Genomic DNA, 22,155 nt, shown 5'->3' with positions numbered 1-22,155 from the left:
AAGCACCGACACAGTCCCGCTTTACTCAGAGTTAATCACTACTCCCACGCTTCTACAGGCCAGACGCTATGTCGTATTTCTCTCCTTATCACCCTTTCATCTCCACAATAACAAACAGTTGTCCGTCAGCCACCAGAGAACAGACTCAGATGCAGAGGCACCAAAGAGTGAACCCATCACCAACTGCCATCTCCGGCTGTTTCCATGGTTACACCTCATTCTGCACCTTGCTGAAGGCACAGGTCAAAAGTTCATCTCTCAACGTTCTACAGCAAACTAAGAACACTATTTTCCCTCCAGAAACTCCTGCCAATACACAGCTCTGTTACATGTCTTGTTTTTTCACACCCAATAGTACTTTTCGTTTAACATAAACATTGACCTGTTCACTCTCCTCTTGTTACAATCAACCAATCATTTTTATTTTTTTAACCACACCCAGCCTCTTCCTTTTTCTTTATTTAAAATTTCAACTTCTAACTACCATTTCACTTCCAGAACCGATCGGAGGACGACTACAAATCCCTTGAAAATGAAGGTCTGGCTAATAGGACACAGTTATATTCACTGAAGTGAAAAATATGCAGTAAGCAGACGAATTTGCAACCTCAGCTTACCAAATGTACACATAACATGGATTTCCAAAAGAGGATTGAAATGTCACCAATTAATTCCATTGGTGAAAACTTTTATGCATCTCCCAGAACCAGACCTTATAATTGTGCACAGTGGTAGGAAAGATCTAGGCACAATCACTGGGGTAGGTCTGGAAATGCTTCTAAAAGACACCTTTCGACAATTGATGACACTTTTTCCTCGATCTGCCTTGGTATATTCCAATATATGCCAAAGACAGAAATGGAATTGGTCCAATCACCATTGTGCACAATTTGAGAAAGCAAGGAGACATGTAAATAAATCTGTTTCTGCGTTCCTCAGAGATTATAGCATGGGTGCTATTTACCACAACAACTTGCGCTACCACATGCAAAACGTCTATAGGAGAGACGGTGTTCATTTCACGAATGAGGGAAACAGAATCTTCCTCTGCAACATCAGGCTCTGCATCGGTACTTACTTATAAATGCAGAAAACACTCAATTAACACAAGGGCTCTTTTCAGAGCCACCTTATATCTAAGCACTCAAACTTCTGATTTACCTCCATTTTCACACTCTTGTAAATAGGTGTGCGCGACCGGGTGCGCGCACCCCGTATTTTTTTTTTCGGGGAAAAATTATATCTTTTTGCGTTTAAGGGCCTTACTGCACACCCCGAGAAAACCTACGCAGGAAGACAATCTCTACCTTCTCCCCTTTCCATGTTTCAATGCTTTGAAATGAACAATATATTTACTCGCAGTGACAAAATGGCGGACAAAACTTCCTGATTTCCTTCGAATCGAACGTTAACAGACGTCACGCAGCCAAAAAAAATACCGCTCACGCGCAGCCGCTTGGGTGCGCGCACGTGTGCGCGCCTATAGATATATAATTGACTTTAACTTTAATTTTCTCAACAACTACTGAACGGATTTACACCATTCCAAAAAAAGCGTAATCTGCGAACAAGACTCTACAGTTTTGGCAAATTTCTTATAAATTCATTCACCCGTTCGAACTGTAGCCGAGTCTAAAGGTCCTATGGAAAATAACATTGAGAAAACACGTTTTGGGACCCCCCTTATATCTCAGCCCCCACTTGACCAATCCCCCCCAAACTTTCAGGGAAGGAGTGCAGCGAACCTAGCCATCTTCTTTGAGAAATTCGCAAAGACTCATCCACCAGGGCCAAAGTTATTCCAAATAGAATGTTGAGGATTTCCTATGGAAAACAATCCTAACTATAACTATCTACTGGCGACCGCCAGTAGGTAATATATATATATATATATATATATACATATATATATATATATATATATATATATATATATATATATATATATATATATATATATATATATATATATATATATATATATATATATATATATATATATATATATATATATATATATTCACTGAAAAAACCATAGGTTTCACACCAGTTATAGTTAGCTGGAAATGTTACTGATATAAAACCATTGAAATTCCCACGTTATAGTTAGTCGGACTCACTATAACTTGCGCGTGCAATGCACTGCTGATGACATCACATATTACATCACTCATGACATGGTCAGTGACATCACTCATGACATCACTGATGACACCATCCTTGTGACACAGTGACAGACCTCCTCTCACTGTAAAGTAACCTTTGAAACACATATTGAAAAATAGAAACTAACATTTTCAGAAAAGTGCATATACCCATACCAGTTACAACAACCAATTCAGTAGTTTCACCATCTATATACAAATTCACACATTCACCAACAGTTTTATGTATTCACTCATACATATACTCACTCATCATATATAGTGATACCCCTATTCATTCTGTTACACACCGACAGTCATCAAAAACTTACTCATACATATACTCACACATGCAAATAAACTAATAAACATCCATTTATTTGCATATACAACTATACACACATTAGCACATTACTTCTAAGGAAACTTACACATACTTACTCTCTTAAACAATCACTTATAGAAACACATACTTATTTAAACAGGAACTCTTTCAATCTCTTACTTTCACATATACTTACTTCTTATACATCAATGCTCATATATACAAGATTAAAACATATGTAGTTACTCATAAAGACACTAGTGAGAGAGGCATTCACTCTCTAACACACACATATACACAATCATCCACCCATACAGTCCTGCACATATGCTGTCATCAAAACACATACAAACAGTGAGTCAGTCATTGATGCATCTATGTGCTAAGTAACAGCCCCACCAAACAATACAGACACTCATACTGATACTAAAAAACATCTAATAACCCATATAAACACACATGTAGCTACTCACCAACCCATGCAGCCACTTATACACAAAGTAAAACACTAATACATATATTTAAATATTTAAACATTACTCGCTAATATATGTATTCACTAAGATACACTTAATAAGCCAGATAACCAATCAATTTTTTTTAAAAAAACATCCATTTAGACACTTATTTAAACATTTATTCTTCCATCGACCTTAACATATAGATATATAAAATATATTTATTTTTCAGAAAGACACACATTCACTGGATGGTGTCATCAGTGATGTCATGAGTGATGTCACTGACCATGTCATGAGTGATGTAATATGTGATGTCATCAGCAGTGCATTGCACGCGCAAGTTATAGTGAGTCCGACTAACTATAACGTGGGAATTTCAATGGTTTTATATCAGTAACATTTCCAGCTAACTATAACTGGTGTGAAACCTATGGTTTTTTCAGTGAATTTAATAGGTTTTTTAAATGCTAATTCCTAACTATAACTGGTGTGAAACCTATGGTTTTTTCAGTGAATTTCATAGGTTTTTTAAATGCTAATTCCTTTCTATATCGAGTTTCTAACCATTTTTTTTTTTACAATTTGCTGTTTTTTTGTAAGTATTCATTTTTTTTTATATATATTTTTTTCTTTTGCGCTCTGGGTGCGCGCTCAGGGAAGCTTTCAGCTAAGCTCTCCGGTAAGCTTTCCGGTGAGCTCTCGTGAAAGCGCACCCAGAGCGCTAGTGTCGTTCGTGAAAAAAAATATGAATGAAAAGTTAATAATAATGCAAAACATTTCGTACCATACAAATAAAATCAGTTTTTTTTTATAAGGAAAATGATTATGCATTTCTGTAAAAGTTTGATGACGTCACTTCGGCGCGCAACGTAAGTGCCCTCGGAAGCGCCTACGTTCGCGCCGCGTAAAAGCACCCAGAAGCGCCTTCGATCGCGCCACGTTTGCGCCCCGGAAGCGCCTACGATCGCGCTGCGTAAACGCACCCAGAAGTGCTCTGGAGCGCGCAGCCTAAACGCGTCGGGTCATGTGACCCTAAAATAACACTTTTCATTGGTTGCTAACAGTTTTTTTTACAATGAATGAAATCCCCACCCATTTCCTTCACTTCTTCTTTCACTTTTGTGACTGAAAGACCTGTTTTTTGTACCTGGATCTTTTGTGATTTACCATGGCTGCCAGAGAATCCAGCAGTGAGGATGAACCTGAGTTCATCAAAGAAGAGCCTCCTACCCCAAAGGTGAAGGAACATTTCATATGGAAATTTTTTAAGATTCCAGCTGACCAGAAGAAAGTGAATGCACCAAAAGTGGAGTGCAGGATCTGCAAACAGGTCCTGTCACGGGGTGACCCCCAAAAAAAGTACTCTTTTGGGAACTTTACGATGATCCGACATGTGGAGAGGAGGCACCCCCAGAATTTTGCCCGGGAAAGTGTCAGGGCTCTGACACAAGAGGTTCCCAGAGATGGGGCCTCTACATCAACCGGAGGAGCAACTTCTTCTGGGAGAGAGCAATCGCAGGAGCAGGTGCCAAACATACAACCTGCTTTTAACCATGGTGTCCTCAGATGCAGATACTGCAATCAACTCCTCACCTATGGGGAGCAAAGTATCCAGCTCATGGTTCGAGCATTGGAGAACCATCGCTGCCCTTCCCACCCCTAATTTTTTTGTTTTCTTTTTGCTCCTGTTGAGCAGTTTCCATTCCCTGTTTTTGTTCCTGTTCAGTTAAAAGAAGAAAACCAAAAGTTCTTTTCAGAACTACCTCCAATTCTCATCAAAGAGCTATATTCTTAAAAAAATGAAGAGTAAGTGAAATATAGTGCATTGATAATTCAAAGGAGAATGAGTAAGAAAGAACAGAAAGGTATGAGAGGAAAAAAGAAGTGAAGTAGGAGGAATGAAAGAAGGTGAGTGTTAGAAAAGAAAGTTATGAGAAGAAGAGTGAATATGGGGAATGTTGATATTCAATGAAAATGTTGAAAAAGAACAGGAGTGTTGAAGAATAAGAAAAGATGCATTGCTGGAGTTGAAGGTAGAAGGCTTCATTTATGAAGCCATGCGTCACTTTAACGCCACCAAAGCATCACTTTTTGTGACACAACATTCCAATAAAAAATGCACCTTATTTATTCATATTTACAAAGTGGCGTTTCTTGGTAAATACATCACTTTGTAAACCCCTGTGCCACATTATTCCTACGCCAGGTGTAATGTATGCAAATGGGACGTATTGACGCAAGAAAGGGTCGTAGAGGTGACACAGTGAATAAACTGGAGGCCTCATTTCTGAAAAGTGACGCATCGCTACGTGAAAACAGCGATGCGTCACTTTTCTGGACGCACTCCTTATGACATTCCAGATATGTCATATTTAATATATGACTAATCAATTCGCAAGGAGTTACAGATATGTCAGTATTTCTGACTTATCTGTAAACACAAAAGTAACGCATTGCTGGAGTGCGTCACAAAAGTGACGCAACTCCAGTAATGTGTCCTTTCACATGGAAAAAGCACCATGTGAAAGGTCTGCTGTGAAGCAGGCGCAAGATTTTGACGCAACAGCATCCTAAAAGTGACGCAGTGAAATCTCAAAGACTTCACTGCGTCGGTATTACAAAGCTTTTTGCGGGGAACACCCCCTCTGCATGCCTTATACCTGACACAGATATAATGTGGCGCTTGATTTTAAAAAGTGACCCATCTACCTAGATGCGTCACTTTTTAAATATAGCGCAACGAGGCGCATTTTTTTACACCACTGGTGCGATGCGTCACTTTTCTGTGCGCACTCCTTATGACATTCCAAGTAACGCATTGCTGGAGTGCATCACAAAAGTGACGCAACTCCAGTAATGTGTCCTTTCACATGGAAAAAGCACCATGTGAAAGGTCTGCTGTGAAGCAGGCGCAAGATTTTGACGCAACAGCATCCTAAAAGTGATGCAGTGAAATCTCAAAGATTTCACTGCGTCGTTATTACCAAGCTTTTTGCGGGGGAACACCCCCTCTGCATGCATTATACCTGACGCTATTTTTAAAAAGTGACGCATCTAGGTACATGGGTCACTTTTTAAAACTCTGCGCCACATTATATCTGCGTCAGGTATAATGTATGCAGAGGGGGCATTCCCCCGCAAAAAGCTTGGTAATAACGACGTACTGAAATCTATGAGATTTCTCTGCGTCACTTTTAGGATGCTGTTGCGTCAAAATCTTGCGCCAGCCTCGCGTCACTTTTATGTTTACAGATATGTCAGAAATACTGACGTATCTGTAACTCCTTGCAACATGATTCGTCATACATTAAATATGACACATCTGGAATGTCATAAGGAGTGCACACAGAAAAGTGACGCATCGCACCAGCAGTGTAAAAAAATGTGCCTCGTTGCACTATATTTAAAAAGTGACGCATCTAGATAGATGCGTCACTTTTTAAATATAGCGTAACAATGCACATTTTTTTACACCGCTGGTGCGTCACAAAAATTGAAGCACAGGCGGCGCAAAACTGGCAGCGCAAGGCCTTCATAAATATGGTCCTGGATTTTCCCCGTGCTTCGCTTTCCGGTGCGCGTACCATGCGCTTCCCCCGCGCAAAACGAAAAATAAAATAAAAAATGTAATGCCCCGCAGGACCCTATTTTAGCCCCCACATCAAACCTAGGGGGTCAGAGAGGGTCTACTCTTCCCCCTTATGGTCATTTGCCCCTTTTTTTTTCAAACCCCTTGTGTCTCGATTTTACCGAGACACAAGATGGCGGCCGCTCCAGACTGTTTAGAATGTTTACAGACACCCAAGAGCCAATCAGCTTTCTGCGCGCAAGTCGCGTGGCGCGACTGGAGCGCTTTTCGGTGCGCGCACCGGAGAGCGCCTATAGATATATATATTTTTTTGAACCTAAATTACTCAAAATCCACTGGAACACATATCTTGAGACATAGCAAAGGCACATCGGGCTACCAGTCCCTACAATTTTGCCAAGTTTGCTGTATATCCATTCAGCCGTTCGAGCTAAAAGTGAAATCGACCGCCCTATGGAAATTAACATGGGGAAAACGCGTTTTGGGACCCCCCTTTTATCTCGGCCCCCGCTTGACGTATCCCCCCAAACTTTCAAGGAAGAACCGGAGCTCGACGAGGCCATTTTCAGGAAATTTTCAGGCAGATTCGTCAACCGGTGCCAAAGTTATTCCAAATAGAATTTTGAGATTTAACATTGAAAAAAATCCTAACTATAACTACCTACTGGCGACCGCCAGTAGGTAATATATATATATATATGTATATATATATAATAGACGCAATAATTGATATATTTTAATAATATTTACTAATATTCCTAAACTTTGAAACATAACTTCAAACAAATCATGCTCCGAATATGAAAATCATAAAAGTAAAAAAAAAAGAAATTTATTTGCAAAAATAAAAATTACAAGTACGTTAAAACCCAACGACACAACTTATTCTAATAATAAACATAAATAAACCAAAAACACATACATATGCAACAAAATATTACTTTATACATCATAAATATGACATCATTATTCTATTTTCATGATTTAACTTTTCAAAATAAATGTAAATATAAAATTTACATTTGTTCCAACAATTTATTTCCAATGACATTGTAATTTAACATTAAAAACCATCAAAAATATTTAAAAAATGTAAAAACCATATGTGAATTTAAAAAAAATATTGCATCTAAAAAATGTAGAAAACTAAATGCACAAATGTTTTACATTATTAAAGAACATTTTTGATATAATTACATATTACCACATCTTCTATGATTTAAATAATAATATTTACAGTAACATATTTCTACATTTAAGGCCTTATTATGAGCACCGTGGTCCTCATGACCACCGTATTTGCGGTGGCTGTCCGACCACTGCCACCACTGTGGGTCCACCTGCAGTATTCTAAGTTTGGCGGTCGGACCACAAGACCGACAGCTCTGCCGGGCGCAAAGATCCTGCTGCACCAGTGGTCTGCAAGAAGCCTCAATATGCTGACGGTACGGATGCCGGAACTTCCAAGCATTTGATTTGTTGTCTTTCCTTCATGGCAGTGAGCCTGTGAGAGGGAGAGAGGCAACTGCCACTTCTGGGCCTGGGAGCGCATGCAGGGGGGGCACCTGTTGTGCACCCCTGTAATTGCGCCCTGTTCCTGCATGGTGTTTCATGTATACCACACCAGGAATTTGCCTCAGCCACTGTCATAGTGGCGGGCTGCAGTTACGGCTCTCCTATGAGCCTTACACAGCTGCCGCAGTGAGACCGCGTTTGCTCTGCCTTTCCGCCCTGGATTACACTCATAATCCGGTGGGTGGGCGCATGATCTGGGTTTGGCGGTCCTCTGTTCGGAACGGAGGGGACGGACCAGCAGGAGGACTGCCAAACTCATAATAAGGCTCTTAATATAGATTAGGTATTTACTCAAAATAATTATAAACTAGTGTTTAGAAAAAATATTAATGTTACAAACTATATTTATAAAGTTTACAATAATAATGTGCATATCATTAAAATATTTACCGTTACATTTGAATTAAAATTAATAATAACTTTTGAAAAATCTCCTTATCCCCTAAATATCCAACTTCCTACTACTAAAAAAATTATATATAGGCATTTTGCACATTAATACAACAAAAATTCTTTTTTTTTAAAGAATTCTGAATAATTAAATTAACTAACTAAACACATAACTATTTTAAGCAAATAAACACACTACAACAAAATACGTACAAAGTAACACTTATAAATGATATTATATACAGTGATATATTCAAATTCAATGTTTTTTTTACAACGGTATTAAAAACAATACTTAAAATGATATTCTTACGTTTGATATTTCTGTTGATGATAATTTTTTACATTCTAATTTTCTTGACGTAATATTTTTATATCACAATATTTTGTATCCATATTTTGTTCAAAGACCACTCCAGTGTATTCAGATACATTTAATCTGTTACTTCTCTACCATATTTTGAATATGTGCAAAAACCTTTTCGCTCTAAAACCAGAACACTGTTTTCAGGAATTCACTAAAATTGTCATAGAGCTGCTGTGGCTGGGAAACAAAGCACACTTTTCAATCCAGTATTCGAAAACTGATTGCTAAAGATTGATTGGGTTATTAAAAGTCAGAAAGAATTGGAAATGCTTTTTTCTTCAACAGGCTTCTAGGACGGGTGGTGTCTACTTTGTTTTGCTGAAAAGTATTTACTTAGCAGTTTTTTATTTGTGTCCTTTTTAGGTCGAGCCTGAGCCAGCATGCAAGTGCGGCTCTGGTGATGATCTGCTGTAGTTCAGTATGGGAGAGAAGCCACACCCACTCCCCCGCCCATATTTTTCATTGGCTTGTGTGTTCATTCTTTTTAAATGCTGTCTTTTGATTTCTCAATAAGCTTGTTAGTCTCTCCTTAGTTCAGCCCTGTCTTCATGTGTAATCTCCTGTGGCTACTGTTCCCTTTACTTGGTTGTTACACAGTACATGAACAATTTCCTTTATTTATTTCTCCCACATTAGGAACGAGGGTGTGCTTTGCTTTGCTTACACGGACCATACACACTCACTTTCACTGGGACATCTTATCAGCTCTCTACTCCTAACGACCAGGACGCTGTGCTTAAGGTTTTAGGCCAGCTTTCATGTAAACAAGAACACAGGCAATTTGTTTTTACGGTAGGGGCATAACTCATTGTTTTATTTTTAATTTACTTTAAAATAATGTAGGCTGCGCGCCTCATTTATTTACATTTTTTTTGTGCACAGTTTTACCAGATTAAGACTCGAACCAGCTTCTCCAGGTCCAAAGTCGGCAGGTCTAAAGGTCATGCCACCGCTTCTCCTCCCCTGATGCTGGGCATGGGTGTCAGTCTATATAGCTGTGATAAGGCGGGATTTTTGATCTCTTATCTGATCACTATAGATCTAGATCCCAACTCTGGTCGACTGAACCTTTGTTACCTGTCATAGAGTAAAAAGCAATCCAATACTAGGTTAATCAGTTCAAACTTTATGCAACTCTGAAGAACCACTTACCACAAAGAAGTTTTAAAGTTTTATTATAAAGCCAAAGATAACTGGAGATACAAACATCTCAATATAAGGTTTGAAAGATATACTGGCATCAATACAAACATAAATTCTCTAAATGCTCTTAGGCGACAGAAGAATATCACCAAGACTAATTCAAAGATCAGCAGGTTTGCAAGAATAGACACAAGTTGTAACTTGAGCGTCATTTACAAAAAGAGAAAAATTCAGATTAGACTGTCCCTACACTAGACTAAGTGACATCCCTACTTAGCAGAATCTTAGCCTAAAAAGGTGTCAGCCGTGGTGACTTCCAAAGCAGTGCACTCACTTTCCCTTAGTCTCTGTTGTAAATCTGTGCATCGCAGTCATGCCCTCTCTGCCTACCCGTCCGCTCTCTAAGATTCCTCAGGCCATCTGCGCTAGCTCCACCCAAGGGTGCTGTCCCTAATACAAAATCACAATTGCCTTTGAAACGCCCCTCAGAGACGCCCCTCACGTACACCTCTCACGTGGTGTCGGTTCTGGCTTTTTCCATGCTGATACTCCTCTGGGCTCCTTGTTAGCGTTGACCTTGCTTCTCAGGCTCTTCTCGGCAAGACGGTACCCCCCAGGAAATTCATGAAGCCTCCTCCAGGCCTGTGCCTGTCTCCCCGAACAGAGCTCTATTCATCACTCTCTTGATTGGAACCCCCTCGCACCTTCAAACAGACACCCATGCAGTGGGCCCCAAATTCCGGCCTCCAACTTATCTCCTAAGTCGTAAAACTTTGAGCTTGGTTCACAATTTATGCTTAACACGACCTGATTCTAACGAGCACATGCAGATCAAAAGAAACGACTTTATCTCTCCAGGCCCACTAAATTACATGAAACAGGCCTATGCACTCTATGAACCTTTATTTCTCAGTTTAAACAGTATTCTAACTTATTACACACTGATTATAGGAAACACTTCTATAAACACACTTATTCAGTCTATGATCAATAATGCTTTGGATTATAACAGCAGTAATCCATCTTATGTGAACTGTAAAGGCACGTTTTCTTTTTCAATGTACAGCCATGAGGCCTACACGTTTCCACGTTTAACAGCATTACATTCTCCTCTGCAACAGTCACATAACATAAAATTAATAACATTCTAACATCTTCTAAACATTTCTACATTAGCTTTTCACTCGGATATATATGCATTCTGTATTAGTTAAACACTCGTATGTATGTGCACTATATAAATTCGACACTCTAATGTGTTCCTTTAACTAAACTCGTGCAACGTGCTTGTAAATATGGTGCACTTCTACATTTTACTCAAATTGCGCTCTCTCAGTTCCCCCCTTTGATGACCTTCAGAGGTCATCACCATCACAACACCATCCCTAAAGGAATGAATTGAATCAAACAGAACTCGTTGCAACACTCCCTCGCTTCATCAATTCTAGAGCCCTCAGACTCCTGTACTGGTTGTCCTGCATCGCAGCTAACCTCTGCGCCTGCTCTCTCATGGATCTTTGCAACCTATTTGACCTATACCATTGATACAGCCTCACTAATCCCCACAATGTGATTACGCAAATCACTATTATGATGATAGGTTTCAATATGTACCAAATGAAACTCTTCCCTAGGTTGGCAAACCAACCTCCAACTTTACCCATTCCATGACCCACTTTTTCCCACACATTCACCTTTGTCAGATCCTCAATTTCCTGGTGAATTTCAGTAATGTTCCGTATATATTTCTCAAGAAGTTTTGAATTGTCTGGAATGTAAGTGCAACATTCCTGGACCTTCAAAGCCTTACAGACTCTGCCCTCTTTGGCTAACAGAACGTCTAAATCAAGTCGGTTCTGGAGAACCATTGCCCTTATCGATTGCATCTCTCCCTCTACCAGCATTAATGATCTAGCAGTGCTGGCAGATAATCTATCTACAACTGTTGCCAATCTCCTAATCTTGACATCATTCAGTATTAGTCCCAAAAGGGGGAACATGGCACCAAATGCGTCTCCAACAACCTCGTCATTGCATATATCCCTTCTCCCTCTGGCTTGAGTTCTTCCCTCTATGATTTCTAGATCTTTAGCATGATATATTTTGGGGAAGACAATTGCTAAATAACATGATCCGTACCAATTATCCGGTAGTTTCACGTATGCATTTCTTCCACATACAAAATATACATTCGGAATTACCTGCATTCCTTTCAAGAAATCCTTTGTATAATATTCTAATTGAAAGGCATGTTCACAACTTACTTCTCCCACGAACACATTCTCATTGTAGGTTTTACTCCTGTGTATACATAGCTTCCCTTTTTGTGTTCGATCTAAAGCTATTGGACCGTTACTACCCTTCCTTTTGTGTGACTTTTCCTCCTCAGTCCAATCTGTTTTCCATTGGCCCGAAGCCTTTAGGATCTTCTGCCTTCTGTATCGATCATCTACCTGCCCTATAAACTTTTTCTCAATTTCTGACACTTTGCAAGTCAAATTATTTCTTCGGGCATGTGAAGTATCTAACGTTTTCCAAGGAATGAAAAATTTCCTTAATCGATCCTCACTCTTGTAGTAGTCCCATTTATTCATATGTTTGTAGGCCGGGACCTCTGGTAAAACAGCGTCAAAATTTGAAAAGTAGTACTCAAAGCTATCGCGTTCATAAAATATACTAAGCAACAAACTACATGTAATTCCATAAGTCAATGGAAGATGATGATACCTGATACCTTTGTCTACAGAGGCTGGCAATTGCATGCAGACGTAGCAGTCCTTTGCGTCCATGGCATCAATATATTCATACAGTAATTTAGCATAGGCATTTGATTTGAAATTCCCTTGTGATTCATCTACGTGCAACCTACGAGCTTCTGCTGCTAGTAAAGCTTTATCTTTCTCTGGATTGTCCTCCTTTTTACCAGCAGTATTAGGTTTCAGGGTTACTACAACCTTTGCTTCATTTGTTGCCTTTGCTTCATTTTCATGTCCCACTATATATGATACAGTAACTACTAAAGCTATAAGAAAAATTACTCCCACTAAAAGTGTGCCTACTATTCATTTTGCTTTACGGTTCGGGTTGCCAGCCTCCATGATCTCAAGACAGTGTAGTTCCAATTTCCTGTTACGACACAAAGTCTCTTTCTTTGCTCCTTCAACAATGCTTTCTTTGTTTACTTGGTCTTTTCGAACCACACCTGGAAGCTGACAATCCTTCTTGCGAAATCAGTCCTTTGAATTATAGCAACAGACAACCCTAGCCCTTCTCCGTCCACTAAATGGAAGAGTCCCTAAATTTCTTCTTCTTCCACTTGGCGCTAAGTTATCTTCTCAGTCTTGTTTATTTACAAAGTCTTTTTAGGTGTCTACGATCATGCGGGTTCCAGCAGCTCTAATCACGTACTCTAAAAGTTCTAAGCGAAGAATGATCTCCTCGAGTGCTGATACCGTTGTACCAAAAGTTGGAAATTCTACTCTGTTTAAAACCAGTTCTCTTATTCTGCTCAGATATGGAGGATTGGGGACAGTGAGTGTCAGCAACCCTTCGGCTTCAACTCCAGGTACCAACAACGCCACTTCCAATGTTATGATTGGGTCAGTACTGGTCACTGTCACTTCCCTCACCCTCCCGGATCTCCGTGCAAACAACATCTGCTGCAAGGTAGGTCCACTCAGGAGTGGCGTATCTTCTGCAGGGCACGCGCACCCTCCTTGATCTTCTTGGACCCTCCTGTTCTTGATTCTGTGCACCTTCGTCCAGATCTGAGTCTTCCGATATAGGAGCAAGGGTTCTTCCGGGAGTTGGCTTTAAGCTCGGCCTCTTCTTCCTTTCAGGCCAACTAGCTTCTCCATGCCTTGTTCTCCATTTTCTTGTTCTCACACTCAATTCATGGTCACTTGTGGCTTGATCAGTGTCTGAGTCGTATTCACAGCAACTTTCTCCTTTTGTGGCAACGACAGTTTCACTGTCGTCCTGTCTTTCTTCCACTTGGTCTGAATCACTCCCAGCTTCCTCCGACACCCCCACAGCTTGACTGATCCCCTCTAGTGGTTTGCTGTCCACAGCTGAATTTTCATCTGTGAGAGGAGCTGTTTCTTCCAGGGGTGCTGGAACTCTTCGAGTATGGAAGGCGTGTATCCAGTTTGGCAGCCCTCCGCATTTGACAGCAGTATTCGTTGTCAGGATTATCTGATAGGGTCCTCTCCAGCGCACATCTAGGCAGTTCTTCCGGACATGCTTCTTCACCACTACCCAATCACCAGGGCACAGGTCGTGGCATAGGTCTCTGGAAGATGGAATTTCAGCCGCCTGCACCTGAAGAGACACAGAATGAATGACATCAGAAAGTCCCTTGCAATAATCCAGGATCAGATCATCTGTGATATTCAACAAAGCTGCAGTTGGGACAGATGGAAGTCTCATTGCCCTCCCCATTAGAACCTCATGTGGGGAGAGACCTGTTCTCCTGTCTGGTGTACTACGTATGCTCATGAGTACCAATGGCAGGGCATCAGGCCAACTTAAGGATGTCGATGAACACACTTTGGCCATTCGCGATTTTATCGTCCCGTTAATCTGCTCAACAATTCCCGAAGCCTCTGGTCGATAGCTACAGTGCAATTTCTGATCAATATTTAATGCAGAGCAAAGAATCTTCACAACTTCACTGTTGAAATGTGTCCCTCTATCTGATTCCAAAGAGGTCTGCACCCCGAAGCGTGGTATTAACTCTCTAAGCAACAACTTTGCTACTGTGAGTGTGTCACACCTGCGTGTAGGGTATGCTTCGACCCACCTGGAAAATATACACACAACCACCAAAACATACCTAAGACGGTTGCATTTTGGCATTTCAATAAAGTCTAATTGCATTCTGTTGAAAGGCCCACCAGACCTCCCAATGTGACTCAATGTAAATGGTGTCTTTTTCCCTACGTTCAATTGCTGACATGTTACACACCTCTGGCACACTGCTTCTGCGGCTACTCTAAATTTGGGGTTATACCAAGTCTGCTTAAATACCCGCAACATGGCATCTCTTCCTAAATGTACTGGACCGTGTATCTGACGTGCCATTGACATCACTAATTTGTTTGGTAATACTGCCCTTCCATCTGCTGAAATCCACAAATCCATTTCACTTTTTACACAACCTGCAGTTTCCCATGTCTTTTTCTCAAAATCTGATGCGTTCTCTTGCATGCCTTTTAAATCATCCCAAGTATCGACAGTTTCTAGCATCATGTTTAATTCTGTCTTTTCCTGTGTCCCACCCACTTCCACTTCCGTGAAAGAGTATCCTTGCTCCGCACAGTAGCGCGCAACCTCATCGGCGTACCTGTTGCCTTGGGACACATAATCCGTATTTTTGGTATGTGCTACACATTTAACAACGGCAATTGCTGCCGGACCTTGCAATGCTTCCAACAACAGTCGCACGAACTCCCCATTTCGAATAGGTGAACCTGAGGAGGTCATGTAACCTCTCTGAGACCACAATTGCCCGTAGTCGTGAACTACACCGAAACCATATTGGCTATCTGTGTAAATGGTGACTCGAATTTTGCTACCTGCTAAATAGGCACGTGTCAATGGAATGATTTCAGCTACCTGTGCGGAGTGTACTCCTTCCAGGCAAGCGGCTTCCACAACTCCAGTAATGGTGCAAACAGCATAAGCTGCTCTCAACGGACCAGTATTGTCTCTTACACATGAGCCATCAACAAAGAAAATTTCATCAGGGTCGGTCAACGGCTCATCCACAATATCTGGTCTTGGTTTGGTACATAGTTCAGTCACATCAAGGCAATCGTGATCCTCACATTCCTCATCTTCTATATCATTAGGGAGTGGCATCAAAGTGGCAGGATTCAAAACAGAGCACCTCTTAAGGGTCACGTTCTCCGCGGCAAGAATAACTTGCTTGTAGCGCGTGAGCCTATTGTTGGTCAAGTGCTGTGTTTTGGTCCTGGTCATCAACAGTTCTACAGAATGAGGTACATACACCACTAATTGATGTCCCATTACGATACTCTCACACCTCTCAATGCTGACACCCGCTGCAGCAACGGATTTGAGACATCCGGGCAACGCTGCGGCTACAGGGTCTAAAGTAGCCGAGAAATATGCAACTGGTCTACGGGCATTTCCATGAATTTGTGCTAGGACTGACAAAACACAACCTTCTCTCTCGCAACAGTAAAGTAGAAATGGTTTTTCGTAATCTGGCATTCCCAAAGCTGGAGCACGGCACAAGTCCTCTCTCAGCTGTAGGAATTACATCAAACAATCCTTGTCCCATGGTACCGGATCACTCACCTCCTTGTGCGTCAGTTTTTGTAAGGGTTTTGCTTTCAGGGAAAAGTTAGCTATCCACTGTCGGCAATAACCAACCATTCCTAGGAACATCCTGACCTCTCTTTGTGTCGTGGGCGAATTCATTTTCATGATCGCCTCTATCCTGTCTTCAGTTTTCCTTTCTCAATTCGGTGACCCAAGTACTGTACTTCTGTCAGACAGTACTGTAATTTGCTCGGAGACACCTTGTGTTCATTTTCAGCTAAATGGTTCAGCAAGGTGATGGTGTCTATCTTACAAGCTTCCTCTGTTTCTGACGCAACAAGTAGGTCGTCTATGTACTGAACTAGAACCGAGTTCTGTGGCAGTACTAGACTTTCAAGATTTTTCTTCAGCAGCTGGTTAAAAATCGATGGGCTTTCCGTATACCCCTGTGGGATACGACACCATGTTAAGACGCGATTTTCCAGCTTAAAAGCGAAAAGAAACTGGCTCTCCTCGTCTAATGGGATTGAAAAGAAAGCCTGGCAAAGGTCTATCACTGTGAACCACTCAGCTTGGAATGGTATCTGAAACAGTATCACTGATGGATTCGGTACCACTGGACAACATGAAACAAATATGTTATTAATCTTTCGGAGATCCTGCACTATTCTGAATTTCCCACTAGGTTTCTGCAAAACCATAATCGGGGAGTTACATGGACTACCCACGATTTCCCTTAGTATTCCCTGCTTAATCATGGAGTCGATCACGGGCTTTATTCCTGCAATCGTCTCCGGGGTCAACTTGTATTGAGGCGTTCTTGGATATTCAACATTTGGTTTTATCATGATTTTCACTGGTTCCACTCCTTTAATCAATCCTATCTCTTCTCCAGTGAAGTCCCAAACTTCAGATGACACAGTATGCCTTAAATTCCACGGGAGCTCTTCTACTGTCAGGGTAGGATACAGTTCTACGCATACTTTTGAATTTGCAACTTTAAAGGTGGCATCATCGTCGTTAGTCTGTACCTCTACTCCCTGAGGCATGCAATATATTGTGCAATTTAGTTTACACAATAAGTCTCTTCCTAACAGACACACAGGACTAGAATCACATACTACAAACTGATGTTCATAGCTGTATTTTCCTATTCTCACTAGCACTGGCTCTGTCAAAGGGTTAGTCATTCTCCTATTTGCGACTCCTACCACTTGAATGGTCTCCACCGACATTGGCAGGTCCGGAACCACTGCTGATCTCAAAGTTGATCAGGTGGCCCCAGTATCTACCAAGAATGTCGTAGGACACCCTGCCCCTCAGCCTCAACAAACGGTCCCCTTTGATCCACCTCTAGAACTGCCCCGAGGGTACAGTCCTCTCTACTCACTTGCCGTCCAGTTAGTGGATCAACGTAGTAACACTCTTCTCCTCCTACTAAAAGAGGCATTTGTCTATAAACCTTTCCCCCTGTCGCAATCTTTGGTGGTTGAGGGAACTGGGCTCGAGGAGCCAATGTCCCCCCTTTGACCACCTTACCCTTAGGTGCTGTCACCCCTCTTACTGGAATGGTCTGAACTTCTTCCTCCTCTACTTCCAGTTCTCCGTTTTCAAGATTATAGGGACACTCGCGTTTCCAATGTCCCACCTGGTGACACTGGTGACACTTTGTCGTCCTTTTCAAGGTAGCAAGGTCTACTCTAGGTCTCGGATTTTCCTCGTTGTCCCTATTCTGATTATTTGATCTACTTCCCATTGTCCCTGTTCCCTGTTGTTGCTGTCCACCCTTTCCAGCCGACTGCATCTGGACCATCATCAATTTCTCTTTAAGTTTCTTTGCTTTGGAATCTATTTCATCACTGCAGTACCTTGCGTATCTCAAAATTTCATCCAAAGGTTTGTTTTGCCAACAAATTATATGTTGCTGAATCATCAAACAAATATCAGGTCTCAATCCCAAAACGAATTTCGATACAAACTGTCCTATGTCTTTGGGATCTATTACATCTAATCCACTGTATTGTTTGAACGTTTTCAGCAATCGCTCATAAAATTCATGGACTGTCTCTTTGGGTTCCTGTCTAGTTCGGTCTATTTTCACCCAATCAATATCCTGCGGTGGCACCTTCTCTTTCAGCCATGTCATCACCCTTTCATATTTTTCCATTACTCTTTCTGACGGTCCATTAGTATGAGCATTTCTTTCTGGCTCTGCTGTGGGCCATTCGACACTAACCTTGCATGCCGTCCACAAATCACCTATCAAATAAGGTGTTCAAATCAATCCTCAGTACTTTAGAGATTTTCACAAACCTCTCTACCTGTTTGTACCACTCTACGGGGTTTTCTCTTAACTTTGGAAATGAATTGGTAAATGCAGCCAAATCTCCCCTACTCCAGGGCACATGTACATAACTCCCATTCACTATTTCTCACAAAGGGTATGCCTCCACCCGCAGTGGCCCTCCCTCCGGGGACATCACAATCGTGCTCCGCCTGACAGTCCCTTTCTTGGACCACCTTTCTTCCCATTTATCCAGATCTCTCCATGTCCTCATTCCTGTGATCAGTTCCCTGATGTGCGTTTTTAATGCAATTGTCCTCCTTTCATCGAGGTCCTGATCTGTATAGTGCAACCTATGGTTACCCTGTAATGCCTTTGTTCTCGACAAGTCTACCATATACCTGTCTGCCAGTTCAGATAATTTTTCGTGGACTGCCCTCGCCTTCCGAGTAATATCCTTTGCTATAAACAGCACCTCATCTTGCTCGTACATGTCGATCCTTTCTAAAGGCAACGTACCATCTATTATCTCGTCCAGGTCAGATTTTAAACTGGTTACATCTAGCCTCTTTGCCTTTATCACAGCTTTCAGTGTGTTGTCTCTAGAGAGCCCATCTACCTCTCTCCCATCACAGCTCTGAGTCCTACGTCTGGTCTCAGACGAGTTATGGGGAGTCCTCCCATGTTCCCATCTTTCCAGGTCCCATGCGGTTTCATCCCCTCTTGGTGTGTGGTGAAACACTGCTCTATTCCCCATCGTCCCACATTGCCCATTCTGCTTGGTTTCTCTAGGTGCATGATAAGACACTCCATTAATCCCCATGCTTTCGCAATTCCCCTGCTGTCTAGTATCGCTCAACACATGGTAAGACCCTTCGCAGCTCCCCATGTTCCCGCGATCCCGCTCCTGCCGATGATCGCTTGACGCATGGCGAGGCGCCTCGTGGCTCCCCATGTTTCCGCATTTCCAATGCTGTACGTTATCACCAGGTGTATGGTGGGTGCACTTAAAGCTGTCCCTGTACTCTTGCGTCCGTCGATCTCCTTCACTGTGAATGAGACGAGACGCCCTTCCACACTCGGTACTTCCACCTTCTCGCTCCTGCCTACTTCCACCGGGGACATGACGGATCTCACCTCTACCCTCCTGACTCTTTCCGTCCCACTCCTGACCGCTTTCGCTAGCCCCACAGTGAGACAATGTCCCATTGCCTTGACTTCCCCATTCAGCTTCCACTCCTGACCTGTTACTCGGTGTTCCTGTGGTAGCATCCCACTCTCTCAAATCAGCTCTCAACTCCTTAAAGGATTTCGGCCGTGGTCCTCTCAGATCCATCGTCCTCTCTGACCCCCCTGATCTGTTATGGGATCCACTGCTGAATCCAATGGGGTGCTCCATTCCCTCGGTCCTGTCAATTGCCTTTGGGCATTTATCATGTTGTTCCTTCTTTCCATTTCTGCTCTTTCTCTGTCTAGCCGTACCTGTTCCTCCTCTCACCCTTTCTCTGGGTTATGAATCGATACTATAGGACCTATGGTAACTGGTACTTGGAGAGCATCTGGCAATTGGTAAGACTCAGCACGCTCCGTTTCTGGCACCTTCTGTACCACAAACCTTCTGACTACTCTCTGCACAGGACTAGGTTGAGATGTTTCCTCACCTTTGGTGGGTTCCCAATCCGTTATAGGGAGTGGTCTATACTCCCCTATGCCAACCCTATCTTCCCTTGGGAGCTCGGTACCTTCCATCTCTCTGTTGTACGGAGGCTGTCTATCTATTAACAACCTATTTATTAGGCTATCCTCTGTCTCACTCTCATCGTCCTTCTCTGGGGTTCTCTTGTCTCCTGTAACCTCTATCACTGGGTACAACTTATCCACTTCAATAGTCTGCACTCTCCATTTCTTGGCTTCCTCATCCCATTTGGCGTCTTGCACTGCTCTTACCGATCGTCTCACTCTTTCTTGACGCCTGTTCTGATTCCTGTCGTGCGCCGCCCTAATCCACGCGTTAAGGGCTTCAAACTGTGTTGGTCTGGGCAAAGGTCTCAATGAAGACATAACTGCTTTTAACTGGTGCAACACTTCTAATCTAAACGTTCCGTACTTTGGAAAAGTCAGTTCTTCGTTCTCGCCCGTAATCTTATTCCAATTAGAGATTCACAGTATAGTATGCAACCCAACATACGTAGCCATATAATGAGCTGGTGTACCCTCTGGCGGGGCCTCTTCCCCATAATAAGAGTTCCTTCTGTTTCTCTTAAAGATCCCTCTCAAGCATTTAAAACACTTCATGTTCGAAATCTACAAGATTTTCCTATTTCCCCGCGTTCGTTTACTTCCTGATGACAATCCACCAATCCCAGCGCGGTTCTTGCTAACCGGCCTATCCCAGCGTGGTTTCACACCAACCGGCCTATCACAGCGCGGTTCGCGTCAACCGGCCTATCACAGCGCGGCTTCTCTGACGTCACTCGTCTCCCCTTCGCAGCAGTTCCCCTCCTTTCTCAGCTCGTATCCCGGTCATGCATGCGTCCCATTCATACTCTGAAAAATGATTACTTCCGACCAAGCGATCACTTTTCTTGACTGTACGCCCACAGTCTAACTGTAATTGTCACCTTAACTGGCGAAATGTCTTTCCGTGAACGTCCAAACAATCGTCTTAACTGATAGGTTACTTATACACGGTAACTTCCGACCAGCGTCCGTTACCCATACACTCACTCTTGCGTTCCCCCTATCACGGTCCTGCGGGCGATCAATGGTACCTCATGACCCCCTTTACAATGGTCGACAATTACTCTGGGTGTCCGATACACCCGAACCACTTAAGCTCTTCTCAGAACTTAAGATTTTTACCAGGTTGCGCGCGCTCACAACCCTGCCTCAATCACACTACAGGCATTCAACTCCGCATGACATTACGACACAAATACAACACAAAACACCGCAATCTGACAACGCATGACCCTTATTATACTCACTCTCGACCGACTCTGCTGCTTTTCTCTCGCACCGTCAGCACCTTCTTCGGCAGGCGATTCTTCTGCTGCTCATCTCCCGATCTCTAGGGTCCTCGGGGTAATCTTAACCTAATCTAGATCACCTTCCTCTAGAAGGCAACCATCCTCTGCTACCAACTGATAAGGCGGGATTTTTGATCTCTTATCTGATCACTATAGATCTAGATCCCAACTCTGGTCGACTGAACCTTTGTTACCTGTCATAGAGTAAGAAGCAATCCACTACTAGGTTAATCAGTTCAAACTTTACGCAACTCAGAAGAACCACTTACCACAAAGAAGTTTTAAAGTTTTATTATAAAGCCAAAGATAACTGGAGATACAAACATCTCAATATAAGGTTCGAAAGATATACTGGCATCAATACAAACATAAATTATCTAAATGCTCTTAGGCGACAGAAGAATATCGCCAAGACTAATTCAAAGATCAGCAGGTTTGCAAGAATAGACACAAGTTGTAACTTGAGCGTCATTTACAAAAAGAGAAAAATTCAGATTAGACTGTCCCTACACTAGACTAAGTGACATCCCTATTTAGCAGAATCTTAGCCTAAAAAGGTG

The sequence above is a fragment of the Lissotriton vulgaris genome, chromosome 3_1, assembly GCF_964263255.1.
Source record: "Lissotriton vulgaris chromosome 3_1, aLisVul1.2, whole genome shotgun sequence".
Classification (NCBI taxonomy): Eukaryota; Metazoa; Chordata; class Amphibia; order Caudata; family Salamandridae; genus Lissotriton; species Lissotriton vulgaris.
The sequence above is the reverse complement of the archived record's forward strand: the minus strand, read 5'-3'. Positions refer to the sequence as shown.